Raw genomic sequence first — 15,749 nt, 5'->3', positions numbered from 1 at the left:
GACCATCACCCTCTTCCCCCCCCAAAAAAAGAAAAGAAAAAAAAAAAAAAAAAAAACAATTGTGCGCTGAAGAACATGGTGGACTGGCTCGGCCACAAGGAAGGAGTACAACCGCATTGGCTCTGGGAATGCCTTACAATCCTATAGAACATTCTAAACTTATCAAAACGGTTGACCAGAATGACTAATAAAACAACCTAGACACTTAATCTACCCAGCTAGCACAACGTCCACTACTATGCTACATTTTTCTGTTTTTTCCCCCATATATGTTTGTAGCCATCCCTCACATCAGTAAAAATGCCAATTGATGTCCTATGGTTGGTTGTGACCAATCCAATCCATCTGCAAAATTTGAAGATCACCACCTTAAATGGCTATATGGAAGCTCTCAAATGGTCAATCTGCTTTATGCATTGCTCTCTCAACTCTCCAGTAGGTATTTGTCTACAGATAGTGATCTTACCACTGACAATAGAATTACAATCCAAATCCAACTGCAAGACACCATATTGCATCATCATCTTATCCAGCCTGACCACAGCTACAGACTAGAGCTGCAACCTACCTATACTACTGAAGTTAAAATTGCCAATATAGTAAAGGGAAAAAGGACATCAACAGAAAAATATAATTGTACTACCTCTTCATCTGTGGTTTGAATTTTCTAGGCCTGCAGACTCAATTTGTCTCATATTGTTAACAATATCTTCGACTCTTACTGATACGTATTGGGCATGTTCCTCTAGAAATTTCAAGATCATATGTAGCTGTTCTTGAATGGCTGTAGTTCGTTGTCTCTCACGCTCCAGCTCACTATATAGATCTCGGATTTTTTTATCCTTCTCATCCTACAAATAACCGAGGAATATTTCCATTAGAATGGAAGAACTCAATTATGACAAATCTTCAACAAATGTTTCATATCCAAAATTGTAGAGAAAAAAAAAAAAAATAGTTTGCAGAGACGAGCTAAGCTCTAAGATAGGTGCCAAAGAATTATATATTATATGTTTAGATAGAATGTTGTTCCTTTTGACCCAATCGTTTTAATTTGAAGTGATTATGTTCTCTGTTTAATGTTCTATAGGTACTGCTGCACAGTATTATTTGAAGAATTCAAGAGGCACTCATCACAAGAGTACGATTTGGTATCACTGAAGAAAATGTTACCATGTCATCAAATTGTTGTATGACCCTTCGTGTGATTGGACTTCACAGTTCGTCTGAGGATGGGGACTCCGTACAAATTATGTAGAAATATAATATACTAGTAACTCATACTCTCAACTACAAGTTCTACAAACTTTAAAGCAAATGGTCTTTCTGAATATTGGAAATGGGAACAAAACTAGGTATTGGAATGATCCATGGATCCCATCCATTCCCAATTTCAGTCTACCTAATTTCAACTTCTTTAACGTGGGTTAGTGATTTCTTTATGGGTAATACCTGGAATGCAAGTTTACTATCATCTATGGTTCCTATACGCCTAGTGAATAATATTATGCAAATTCCAATTTCCCCTAACAATGATAGAAGGTGGTGTCATCTCTTAAAAAAAAAATGGATTCTTACCACCAAGATGGCTTCTAAGTTTTTAAAATCTAGTTTACATACTAACCCAAGTAGAATGTCAAACAGGTGTACTTGCTTGTCTCTTTGCTCACATTGGTGGCTTTTCTTTTGGAAACTCAATATCTACCCAAAGTTTAAGATCTTTTTCTTGAGAGTTTCTTTTGGAAGAATCCCCACCAAAGATATATTGGGCAAATGCATGGATGTAGACCCAAATTATGGTCTTTGCCACAATCAACATGAATCCCTTTGGCACATCTTTCTCTCCTGTGAATTGTTCAAGAGAATCTGGGCAGCTGGCCCATTGGGTTTAAGAACTGAAAATTTATGTTCCTGTTCTTTTAAGGCTATTATATTGTATTTCTTTAATTCTAATACTATACCTGATTGATAATGATCTTAAGAAAATTTTCACTACTTTTATTATAACTCATTATTTTTTATGGGCACAAAGAAACAAAGTCATTTATGCCCAGGAAAAACCTAACCTCTTTTCCATCCTCAATCTTACCAAGCAATGGACTGATCATTACTGTCGAATTATATTAAACCAGGTGAATTCTCCTCAACCTACAGTTCCTGCTACAATATGCTTCCCTATTCTAACCTCACATATTCTTGTTTGTTTGGCTGTAACTAGTGCTACTAAAAATATTTCTGGTTGGGCAACGTGCATTATTAACAAAGGAAGATGTGTCTCATTGTTTGCCGATTACATGATGACCGGAAAAACAAGGGGCTTTCTCTATGGGCTGAAACAGGCGCATACTGATGGGTGGAATGTAGGGGAAATTTGGAGCGATTCAGAGGAGCTAATCACGCAATATTTACAGTAGTACCACATTGTGGCCTTAGAGCGTAGTCCCCCTTTTTTGGATGTTCATAGTTTCTTGTCTATACCTGTTTTTTGGCTCAGGCCTACGAACAAGGTGGTCCTACTTATGCGTCAGTTAGCATACATAACTATTAATAAACTCTCTCACATAAATATAACTAATCTGGAAACTGATGTGCTAAGGCTCTCTTTGGTATAATTTATATCTGTATTTATTAGCTATTTTTAAAAAATCATTTGCGACCAAGGCGACGCCTAGGCGCTAAGGCGGTTCCAAGAGGGTAAGGCAATAGGCCGCTTTAGTTGTAGTTCATAAGGCGACCGCCTTAACCAATAAGGAGTTATAAGGCACCGCTTTATGAGCCTTATGATGCCTTATGTACATTTTAAAAATAACTTGGTTTTTAAAACTGATTTACAGAGATTCCAAACATTATTTCGCGATTGGAAAGTGTATGAAGAAGGATACACTTGAGATGCATGCAATCAAGTCTATTAAAACTAAAGTCTAAAACTCAACCAAAAGAAAAACACAATTCACAAATGCAAGGGTTTCTCAAGGGTTTACTAGCCGACGGCGAGCCTTCCTCCTTCGATTCTTACTACGGCAGCAAGGATTCTTCTCCGGCGAAGCTTCGCACCCCCCTCTCTAGGTATGTTGTATTTTTTTTTTTTTTTTCTTCTTCATTCTTCTCCCTTCTTTCTTCTTCATTCTTCTTCATCCTATGGTGAGAGCTCAAAGCTCTGACTGTTTTTGTTATCCTTCTTCTTTCTTCTTCATCCTACGGCGAGCTCTTCCCTTTTTTTTTGCTTTTTACTCTTCTTCATTCTTCTTCATCCTACGGTGAGAGCTTAGTGCTCTACCTGTTTTTTTTTTTTTCTTTTCTTCTTCCTTTTTTACAAATGGACATGGAGGTCTCAAGGAACTAACTACTAAGGCCAATTTTTATGAATTTATATGAATTCTGAATTCTGCCATTACCTTCTATTTCTGTCCCTTACTTTATATTTCTGTTCATGCATGTTTCTCTCAATTCAACCAGTGAATGGAGTTCTATCTTCTCTCTTCTTCTCTTAAAATACTTGCATATTTTAAGTCTTCTTTTCTTTATATTAATAATTTCGTTTCATAATTATGTAATTATATTATATGTTAATATATTACGATGATGATTGATGATTGATGATTGATGAAGATGAACTTAGTTTATTCACTTTATTTGTTTTCTTGATGAATATCTTGCATTGGTATGAAGTATGAACCTTTAATATTTATTTAGCATATGAATAGTAAGATTCAACTAGGATTTGAGTCAAATAGAATGGTTTTATTAAAAAAATAAATAAATAAATAACACAGGATCGCTTTATTCAATAAGGCGACGCGTTATGCCCGCCTTATCACCAAAACGCTCCGAAAGACCTTCAAATGCCTCGGTCGCCTCACCGCCTTAATACCCTTGTTTGCAACAATAAATTCTGAACTTTAAATAGTAATTGTTTGGTTAATATTTGTATAATTAAAAATATGTTTGGTTATTGTTATTCATAGAATATTTTCTCAAAACCTGAAACTTCTGATCATCATAGGATTCCAAGTCTAACATTTCATTCTCACATTTGTTCAAACACTTTGTGGGCACTGGGCACTATCAGCTTTCCCTGCTCATTTACCAGCCTTGATCAATTTTCACGTATGGCCGAGTAATCATCCGATCCACCAAACTTCTTTTCCTCTATAATTAATCGAAGAATCAGCAGGTCCACCAAGCTTTGATTCCGATGACGGAACTCCGGCACCATAGAGTGACACTTCTAGTGAACCTTACACCACTAGTACCAACAACCCTCTTACTTCCAAGGAGCTAATGTACTTATTCTGCTGGAATAACCAGTCTCAGGTGGAGCCAACCTCAGCCCCGACAGTTCCCTTGATGGACTCTTCATCAGGACCCGATAACCCTTTGAAATGGCATGTGTTGCATGGGCCATCAAGACTTCTGTTCACAATCAAGGAAGAGGAGAAAGAGTATTTAGAGTCCCAAAAAATCTTCTTCAATAGAACGGAAGCAGATCCCGAATAAGAGAAATCCCTAGTCCCTGGTCTGGGTTTCTGGCTCTTCTTCTCAGAGTCAAAGTTCTTACTCGTTAATTTTTTGATCATCATCGATGAAAGAAGACGATGGAAATGTATGGCAAGTGTTAGAGAGAGAGAGAGAAGATAAAACTAAACCCGTCAATGGCTTTTGCTACAGCAAGACAGACTTTCACGTTCCACCTCCACACCTAAGAGAGAGAGATTCACCAGTCCGGATTCACATCGCAGGGTCCTTTTTGGGGAAGAATAGTGAAGCAAGGAGTGGGATTTATAAAATAGAAATGAAATTGTCACATCCTACTCCCAACAATAGGATACCAGTTGTGTGAATATGATGCTTACTCATCTTATGTCTCTACTAGGATCTCTGATAGCAGTACCTTAACCGTCACAATCACACAATACCAAACCAACTAAATAATCACAATGGAATCAGAGTTTAATGTAGCGGAATCATGTAATCAAGTTGGGAAAACAACTAATTTTAATATATTATATAACAAAAATTTACTCTTGTCACATCTGTCAAAACATACATATAATAACACAAAAAGAATACCATCCAAAAACACGGTATCAAAGATGACGACAGAACATCACTCGGCTCAAGGTACAGGTATGCATAGGTATCACAAGCACAATCAGGATCGTACTGCTAGGCTTTTAGTGTCTAGGTTCACTGAAAACAACAAGGTTAAATTTGATGACTTGAACCTAAGATCCGGTGACTGGTACTGAACTGTCAAAATTGACTGTTCTTATAGTTTTTGGGGCAAACCTTGTGGGTCCCCCCTAGATGCTTTCGACATGCGTTACCGCCCATTTACCCTTGTACCTAGGACAGAGACAATCACAAAGTGGTGAGGCCTACTGGGTTTGACATCGGAATTACAACTTTGAAATTTCACCATCCACCGGTCTACAGACAAGGTGAGTGGTGGTCTGACTTTATTTTTGGAGTGTTTTAACATTAAAGAACTGCGTGCATACCATAGCAATCATGTGTAGATAATTTCAATTGCTCGCATGATTTTTATGAATTGTATAACATGTTAAGTTATTTATGAATTATACAACATATGTGATTTATTTGAACTATATATATGTTGTGAACCGTGTGACGAGATCCGATGTGGCCGAGGTGGTTCGGTACCATGATCGCCATGTGAATGATTGCATAATGCATTGGGTGCACATTAGAGTTAGCTATAGTTGTGGATACACTTTGTGGCCGATGGTAATTCTGGTATCGTATACTCCATGGCTATACTTGGATATGGGTGAGGTTTGTGGCCGATGGTAATTCCGATATTGCATATCCCATACTTGACTACTTGTATGCTAGATATGCTTAGACATGGATCTGACGTGGCTGATGGTTAATTCCGGTATTGTATTCCACACTACTTTTATCTATATACAAGGCATGTAGCTTATTATGGTTAGGTCACATTCCCTATACTACGATCCCTTGCAAACAGGGGGTAAGGTGTTGGATAACCCGACTGTGGTATGTTCGATGAATCCTTTCAGAATGCCACTTCCGTGGTATAATATGATTGTTATCGGAGGTGAAAACTAGTCTAGCATGGCCGATGGTAATTTCGATGTTGTGACTGCAAGGAGGGGGTTATCAGGGGTTTGCTGGGTGACCGATGGTTGCATTCTGGGATCGGCAGGCTCCTATCCAGACTAATGTTTGTATCGCTGGGTGACCGATGTACAAGTTCCGGGACCAGGGATACAACCTAACGCGTCGTACTTAGTTGTATGGTATATGGTTTAATGTGAAATGAATCGCATCATTCTCGCATCATGGACTATATGTATATGCTTGCATGAATCCCATTCCTCACTGAGCTAGTTGGAGTTCACACCATGTGCATGTTACTTTTTAGATGATGCAGTGTTATCGTGCCACTGGGCAGTGACACTTCTTACTCTATGCTTGAGTACAGAGCTAGTGACTGGTAGACACCAGAAGCCAAGGAGCACGATCCTGATTGTGCTTATGATACCTGTGCATACTCCGCACCTTAAGCCGAGTGATTGTCTACCGTCATCTTTGATACCGTGTTTTTGGATGGTATTCTTTTTGGGTTATTACATGCATGTTTTGACAGATGTGACAAGAATAAACTTTTATTATGTAATATATTAACATTAGTTGTTTTCCCGAACTTGATTACATGATTTTGCTATACTTACTCTGATTCCACTACGATTATTTAGTCAGTACTGTGTGATTTTGACAGTTATGGTATTATCAGAGATCCTGGTAAAGACATAAGACGGGTAAGCGTCTTATTCACACCGCTGGTATCCTAGTGTTGGGAGCGGAGTGTGACAAATTACCTATCTAACCTTTGTTGTTGGGCCATTGTTGCACGTGACCATTGACAGTTAGCTCACAAATAAAAATAAATGATTTGTGGACACAAAGCACAAATAGCTCTTCAGCAATTTGTGATTTGTGATTTATCTTAATTTATAATAAATATAAATAAGGACTATAAATCAAATCAAACACTCAAAAAAATATAAATAACCAAGATAAATAGAAACATAAATCGTACCAAAGAGAGCCTTAGCTATTCATCTTCTTAATGAATTTTCTTTTCCTCTGATAAAAAAACTACAAGTTTTATCAGCTGTAATACTTACTCAACTCTATGATCACCTTGTTTCAAGAATTCACAAAATTAAGAGTTTTTTTTTTTTTGCTAACTTTGGCCTGCCTAATCCCGTGGGCCCATACTGACCCCACAATCATATGGACTTGGTTATACCGAGGTTGAATGAGAACCATTCAACTTTCATTGAAAGCAGTGAAGAACACTAAACACCCCCGTGTGAGTAGCCCCAAGGAGGTAAGAGGAGTCGAACTCAGAACCACACGCTTCCGAGGCGAAGGTCCCTTGCCAACTTGGCTACCCCCTTGGGGTTCACAAAATTAAGAGTTGCTAAAGTTGTTCCCTAACCTAATAACCATCATTAAACTTGAAATCATAGTCGCATAAAAGTTTATTAAAAGGTGGTGAAGATTGCTTCTCGGTTCTCACTTCTCACTTCTTTTCAGCAAAAGTCCCTAGCTTCTCACTTCTCACCTCGCTTTCGGTTAACAATGCATAAAAGCTTGAATATGCCCTTTTATGTAAATATTGCACAGCTGAGATATGGTAGAAGCAAAAAAGGAAAAATAAATCATGATGTCTTACATGTTTCTAGTGGTACTTCCTCAATCAACCATGAGCCCAATGCCAATGGCAAACCTGAACCCCATCAATCACCTCACAGATCTAAGGTCAAGAAGATATCCAATATCCAACTCCTCAATATCTGATAGTAGGTCCCTACCAGGAAGCCCTGAAAGATAATGGCCCCATTTCACCTTCCAATTTGCTGTAGATCCAGTTTCTGATGACTTGAGATTACTGCAGGAACTAAAAGGGATGCCAATCCTCCCCTTCAAACTCAAAAAACATCCGTTGTAAACACATTTCCTTATCCAATTCAAAATACAGATTCCTATTTTTTATTTAAAATAAGCATTTGATAGGATCATGCTATGATATTAGAAGCCACATGGGGCACTTCCAACCATCAGAATACAGCATTACATAATGTGGCTAGTACATCTGTAAAGCCATGATGATTCAAGATTAGGTTACCACAACACATGCCAAAAAGAAAAAAGGAAAAAAAGAAAAAAAGAAAAAAAAGAGAAATGAAGCGCCAAAAAGCCCTGCAAAGCAATCGGGTAGATAGTATGGAAACTAGGTTATTAGGATTACCCCAACATCAGGTTTTGACGCATTAACAATGTTTGGGTATGAATAGGGTTTCTTATTGTTCTAGTGAATGTAATAGAATCTGTCATGATACATCAGAAAATAGAAACGATAAAAGCAGTCCAATAGGCTAGGGTCTGTATGGGTTTAGACTGGGCTGTTAAGGGTTCATTTGATAGTGGTGTTCCAGTGAAATTATAGGGGTTAGAGGGGGGGGGGGGGATTGGTTGTGGGGTTAGAGTCAGGTTGCTGAAACACAAAATAGAGAAACAGGAAGCAGAAAGAAGGAAAGTGAAGAAAGAAGAAAAGAAACCACATAGGAATCCAGCTAGGGATTGAAACAAACCACCTTCAAGTTTTCAACACTGTCACAACCGTTTATCCCAAAAACTCAAGCTATTAAGGGTCACAACAATGTATGTTAATATGTGTCTAGATTCAATGTATTTCGTATGTCTGTATGTTAGGACAAGGATGAGTCATCCTCACCTAACATACTTTATTTGTATCTTTTATTATCTATGAATAAAGTGGGCCTTGACAAAGCCCAAAAAGTTTTTTGGTTTTTAGTTGAGCCGCCAGCCCTAGTGGCCCTCTCCCTTCACTGCCAGGCCGCCAGTGGCCTTCAACCTTGCTGCCGGCAGTCCTGCAGCCCTTTGCCCCCCGCTGCCTGGACCTCCTGTGGCCCTTGCCCTTACCACCAACCCCAGCGGCCATTGACGCCCTCACCAACACTACTACGCCACACAACAGCCTTCACTGCCTCCTGCTAGTGTTGCATTTGACCCCAGCAGCCCTCGTCACCTTTCCTTGCTCACCAGAAGTCCCGCTGTCTTTGCCGCCATCATCCCCACTCATGCAGCTTTCATCCTGCCAATAGTCAGCCTTTCCAAGGAGTATTTTTGGGCTTCTTCTACGATACAACTTTCCAACCTTTTCGTATCAGTTTTTTCCCACGAACACATTACTTGTTTGAATCCGACACTATGGAGGAAAGTAGTGGCACCACCATAGTGGTACTTGGGCATAGTGAGGTGAGTCGCATGGGAACTCATGGCCATAACCCTTCCCTCCAGCCGGGTCTGACAAAACTGAATGGGTCTAATACCTTGTCTGGTCCAGGTTATGCCTTCTGACTCCTCATGGGAACCATTTTTTCAGGGTACTTACATAGTGACACCCCTATGCCTTGTACTGCAAAAAACACTTGGTATGCACTCATCATGTCTTTTCTCCTTAATTCCATGGAACTAGCAATCAGTTCTAGCTTCATTCTTATGAATTAAGCAAAGGAGTTATGGAATGTTGTGCAACTTATGCCCAGATCAGTAATTATCCACAAACCTATGAGCTCCGCCAACAGATTCGCAAGATTACTCAGAAGGATTTGTCTCTTACAGCCTATTATGCTGCACTGAACGCTCTCTGCGTAGAGGACATTGGTATGACTGCTGGTCTGGTGCCAATTTCACTTGGCACAATCGCCGATCTTGCTCTAACAGAATTCCTGCAAACTTTATAGAGTCCTTACAAATGAATCCTGGCTGACCTCCTTTCCCTCTTCCTTCGCTACCTTCGATCTCCCTGAGATTTCAGACCACTCCCCTATCTCCCTCCATGTTTTTTCTCCTTCCTCCTTTGGTCCCAAGCCGTTCAAATTCTTTGACATGTGGACCCTTCACCCGGATTTTAATCCAATTGTTCCTGAGGCCTAGAATATTCCTATTAGGCCCATTCCTCCCCCCCCCCCCCCCCCTGCTGCTTTCTCTCCAAAGCTTAGGAATGTCAAAGCTGCCCTTAAGGCCTGGAACTTCACCACCTTCAACACTATCACAGCCTAAGACATTGAGCAAAGAGATAGGCAAAGCAATCACTAGGTGGTTCCATAGTTCTATGGTTCCACCCCACAAAGCCAAAGATCCCTACTTCAAGGCTATGGTTAAGGAGATTCAACAGTGGGAAAAATATTAAGCCAACCACACCTTATGAAATTAATGGGCCTTACTTATATGACATAGTTAAAGAGGTGAATGAATATATCAAAGAGTTCAAATATAAGTGGCCTCAATATAGAGTTACCATCATGTGTGATGGATGAAGTGGACTGCCCATACTGTCCATCAACTTCCTCGTATATTGTGACGGGAAAACAATTTTCCACAAGTCTTTCAATGCATCTCAAAATATCAAGGATGACATCTCAAAATATCAAGGATGACATCTCAAAATATCAATTTTTGACTCAACAACGGATCCTTCCTTTTTTCCCCCTGAGCGTATGCCGTAGCTCCGCCCTATGCCCTCTCTCCCTCCAGCGGTCACTGCTGCCGGGAACTCCCTACCCCCAGCCGCCTCCCCTCCACAACCTCCTGATCCCTTACTGCCTCTCCCCTCGCCAACCCAGCCTCACCCTCAACCTCCTACTGATTGCCGCTCCTGGAGTTCAGTTGTCACCTCCCCCTTCCCCTCCTCTACCCCTCTCTCCTCCATACCTTCCTCGACTGGCCACACCCTCCACTATCACCCTCCGACCATCCTCGATTCTACCCCTGTCAGCCTTTGCCCTCCTGGCCTTCTTGATGCTGAGATCCTCAAGTGGAAGAATTGCATAGTAGGTACTTTTCTGGGAAGCAGACCTCCATTCTCCCTGGTCAAAGCTTCCCTGCTGAAGCAATGGAAGCCTGTATATTCTGTGACCACCTTTATGCTCGATAACGAGACCTTCATCTTCAACTTCGACTCTGAATCTGACAAATCTACTGTCATTGATAGAAGCCCCTGGTACGTTGGGAAGAAGCCCATATTCTTGAGGCAGCGGGATGCTCAAACATCATTCTCAAAACCTGAGCCTTCGTCCATTCTTCTTGGGGTCTCATTCCCCAACCTTCCCCTTCACTTCTGGTGTGTTAAGGGGTTAAGCACAGTTGGCTCGCTCATTAGAAAACCTCTATACTTAGACATAAGAACAGAAAAAAAAAAAATGGACAAAATCTCTTTCGCTCAAATTTGTATAGAGGTCCAAGCTGGAAATGATCTCCCTGCCTCTGTCATAGTATCGAATAGTGAAGGCCATTCTTTTGTTCAAGATGTTTCCTAAGAATGGGTGCCCCCCGGCATGTTCAATATGCAAATGTTTTGGACACAAATCCTCTTCGTGCATGAAAGTCGTCACTGATGTTCAACAACCCTCTCCAACTTGAATATCACTGGGACAGATGATACATCGAATGGTCTCTCTCAGTTGGAAGCTCCCACAGAATTTTGTCTCAAGAAACAGAAATAGGTAAAGGAGAAATCGCAACCCTGTGTTGTCGAAAAAAGATTTAGCTCCTCAACCGCCGACGGACGTGAACCCTAAGATCTCTGATCCCACGTCGAAGTCTTTACCCGCTGGTCCATCTTCGGAAACTTTACACGGTGGTCACAACCATTTCTCGGTTCTGGCGACATTAGATTCTGACACGGTGACTGATGATCTTATTTGCCCTAGCGACTTTGCCTCTGTGCATATTCTTCCACTATTGGTAACTCTGCTTCTTGAAGGTTAGATGGGTCTCTCTAAGCCCTTGGATGACGCTGCTCTCATCCCTAAACCCCCCCTTCCGCCTCTGCTACCTCTCCCTGCCTCTGCAACCCTATCCTCATCTTCTACCTCTGGTGAATGACCCCACTTCATTGACTCCTTATATCCAATTATCCTTGGTCCAACCAACCCGGTCCAACCCTGAACCGACATTTGTCCCCTTAAGCCAATTTCTTCCGTTCCATATGCTAAACCAATTCTCAAAATATCCATCGGACCACCCCCTTTACCCTGAAAATCTTTACAACCCGACCCACCCATTTACCCAACCTATTAACCTTAATACCCAAACCGACCCGCAACCCGACCCAACCAACCCACCAACTCTGTCTTCTCCACCCGACAATGTTCCCTCTCGGCCTGCTCTTGATGGCCGAAGCTCTGCTTTCTACACATCTTTGCTCGCTGCCGCCGATACCTTGCCTCACCTGACTCCTTCAAGTGCTGCGACCCTGAGCTCTCCCTCTGTCGACATCTCTCATCCAGCTACCAACCTTGTTCCGACCATTTTGCACGATGCCTTGCCTGCTCCAACTGAAGATATTGTCATCTTTGACACTTAGATCCTCCATTCTGAGCCTCATCTGGCCTTGGAAGGCCATGAAGCTTCTTCCTCCACCCTGGTTCATTACTCTTCACTGAAGATGGCCTCGAAAGGCCCCTGTTGCAATCCGGAATCGCCGCCCACTTTGGTTTCCTGCCAGCGCCAGAATAGTCTGGCTTCTGAAGACACTGAAGATACCCCCCATTACGTTGCCTTGGTCCTCTGGAACTTTGAACCCCTGCACTATACCTCAAAGGATATGTTCTAACCCCACAACTACTGTAACTCTGCCTCTGACTGGACACACAACTTTGGCTGGTTCCATGGACACCAATTTGGCCGTGACCCCTGCCCATCACCACCCCAACCAACCCACTTCCACTAAGCCATCTCCCACCATCACCACCAAATCCTCCACTCTGAACCTTAGAAAACAAAAACCCAAAGCCTCTACCATTATCACCATATCTTCGAACACCCCCAACACCACTCCTGTCATTGGCTACAGTTGCAGAACCCTTGCCCCCTCAAGCCTTTGCCTTCCCACTCCCATCACCCCTTGTAGCTCTTCTAAGCATTCGATGCCCACACACCCCAGTTCCAAATGATTCCCTGGACCATCTGGAATGTCAGAGGTCTTAATTCCTCGGCTAAACAATCGGAAATCAGATCTTGTATCCGCTCCTCGAAGTCCAATTTTTGCTGTCTCCTTGAAACTAGGGCCCTGGAATCCAATGCCTCCCGCATTGCTTTGTCAATCGCTCGCTCTTGGTCCTTTCTAGCCAATTATCTTCATAGTCCTAATGGAAGGATCTAGATTCTTTGGGATCCCTCCTTCCTCAACATCTCTTGTCTTTCCTCCTCAGCTCAAGCTATCCACATCTCCATTTCTCACCATTCTGGCCATTCATTTGCTTTCTCTCCATCATTTATGCTCACAACCGGGCCTCTCTCCATCTCCCCCTTTGGGATGATCTTCTTTCCTTCTCCAACTCTATTGGTTGCAGTTCTTGGAGCATTGCTGGAGACTTCAATGTTATCTGGTTCAATCATGAAAAGCAGGGGGGTAACTGTATTGATTCTCAAGCAGTGGACTCTTTTAATAATTGCATTGATAATCTCAATCTCACTAACCTCAGATGGTCTGGGGCTAAGCTCACTTGGCACAACAGAAGAGCCGGCAATCTCCAGATGGCTTGTAAGCTTAATAGGGCCCTTTTTAATGAAGCCTGGCTTAATTCCTACCCCTCTTCTCATGCCTACTTTGGTCTCCCTGGGATCTCTGATCATAGCCCTATCTCAATCCATGTCCTCCCTTTTCGCTCCTTTGGTCCTAAGCCTTTCAAGTTCTTTGACGTGTGGATCTCTCACCCGGATTTCCATTCTCTTGTCCATAATGCCTAGAATAGTCACACCCCTCATTCCTCATCCCCTCTCATTGCTTTTACCAGTAGGCTCAAGAGTGAAATTTGCCTTAAAGCTCTGGAACACCTCCACCTTTGGGAACATCTCCTCTCGAGTCACTTCTGGTCAGGATAAGCTCCACTCTATCCAAGTCAAGCTCCAGCATGATCTCCTCAACCCGATCCTTGCTGAGGAAGAGAAAGCTGCTGCTTTTGACCTCTCTCAGCTTCTTGATCAGGAAGAGAGCTTCCTCCACCAGAAAGCCCGAATCAAATGGCTCGAAGTGGAAGATTCTAACTCGGCTTATTTCCATCGCTCCCTCAAAGATAGGAACAATGCCAACTCCATCCTGATGCTTATCTCCTCCTTTGGGGTTGACCTTTTTACCCCGGATCTCATCAAGCTGGAAGCAGTCTCTCACTTCCAGAGGCTCTTTAGCCCCTCCCCCTGCTGCCCCAACCCCCATCCCCCATTACCTCCTCAATAACTTTGTCCTAGATAACTTTATTCCTTTTCTCCAATACATTCCCAGTGAGGAGGAAATTATCTCTGCCATCTTCTCCCACAAATCCAACAAAGCTCCGGGCCCTAATGGCTTCAATATGGGCTTCTTCTTTGTTTGTTGGAGCACCATAAGAAATGACCTTATTTCTGCGATGCGTAGCTTCTTCTACCACCTGAATCAAATCAGGGGGATTAATCACACCTTCCTGTGTCTCATCCCCAAGAAAGAGGGTGTGGTTTCCATGAATGACTTTAGGCCCATCTCTCTCTGTAATCTCCTTTACATATTCATTGCCAATATGATCCAGAAAGTCATCGACTCCCTCGTCAGCCCTAATCAATCGGCCTTTATTTCAGGTAGAAGCATCTCTAACAACATCATCCTCTGTCACGAGATCATCAATGGTTTTGACAAGAAGACCCATGCCCCTGCAGCCCTCCTGAAGATTGACATTCATAAAGCTTTTGATACCATTAAATGGGATTTCATCTCAAATGTGTTGCTCTATATATCTTTCCCGCCATCTTTTGCCCATTGGATCCATGCTTGCATCTCCTCCCCTCGTTTCTCCGTTTTGGTGAATGGGAGCCCGGTCGGGTACTTTCCCTCAGGTTGTGGCATTCGCCAAGGATGCCCCCTCTCTCCCCTGCTTTTCTCCCTCTCTTTGGAGGTCTTTTCCCATTCCATTCAATCTATTACTGACCTCCACCTTATTTCTCCCACCCCAAAATGCAAATCCCTTCTCTCCCACCTGGATTTTGCTGATGACATCATGATCTTTTCCAAGATCGATCTTCTTTACATCTCCACTATCATGTCCACTCTCCAATCCTTAGAATCCATCTCAGGGTTAAGCATTAACCTCCTCAAGTCCAATATCTTCATTTTTGGTGTTTCTCTCGATGTCCGAGACTCCCTCTCTTAGCTTGCTGGTATCCCGCTTGGCTCCCTGCCTATCAAATATTTGGGACCTCTCCTTATTTCCTCCAGGCTTTCTGCCCACCATTGTGCCCCCATAATGGATAACCTTAGGAAAAGGCTTCAGCTCTGGAAAGGCAAACTTCTCTCTTTTGCTGGCCGCCTTACCTTGATTAGATCGGTCATTCAGTCTATTTTTATTGGTCAGGTACCTTTGCCCTTCCTGCTTCAGTAAGTAAATCCTTTGAGGGTCTCCTTTGTTCCTTCTCTAGAGGGGCTTGGATTCCTCTAAATTCCTAAGACCCTTACGTTGGGAGAAGGGTTTGCCTTCCAAAAGCTGAAGGTGGTCTCAGGATTAAAAGAATCAAAACCACCAATTCCGTTTGGATCCTTAAGCTCATCTGGAAGATTGTGTCCAAGCATAAGAGTTTCTGGGTTGACTGGATTTACTTTCGTCTGCTCAAGTCTAACTCCCTTTGGACTGCCCCCTCCG

General features: G+C 42.2%; 1 long non-coding RNA gene across 1 annotated transcript; it reads right to left on the bottom strand.

Annotated features, from left to right (window-relative positions):
• Nucleotides 1–396: 396 nt before the first annotated feature.
• LOC122069952 lies at nt 397–10,034 on the bottom strand. The gene is made up of 2 exons (XR_006137609.1): nt 7,730–10,034; nt 397–851 (listed from the first exon to the last, which is right to left on the bottom strand). It is a non-coding gene; the product is annotated as an uncharacterized LOC122069952 (long non-coding RNA).
• Nucleotides 10,035–15,749: the final 5,715 nt, after the last annotated feature.

The sequence above is a fragment of the Macadamia integrifolia genome, unplaced genomic scaffold (assembly GCF_013358625.1).
Source record: "Macadamia integrifolia cultivar HAES 741 unplaced genomic scaffold, SCU_Mint_v3 scaffold779, whole genome shotgun sequence".
Lineage (NCBI taxonomy): Eukaryota > Viridiplantae > Streptophyta > Magnoliopsida > Proteales > Proteaceae > Macadamia > Macadamia integrifolia.
The sequence above is the reverse complement of the archived record's forward strand: the minus strand, read 5'-3'. Positions and strand labels throughout refer to the sequence as shown.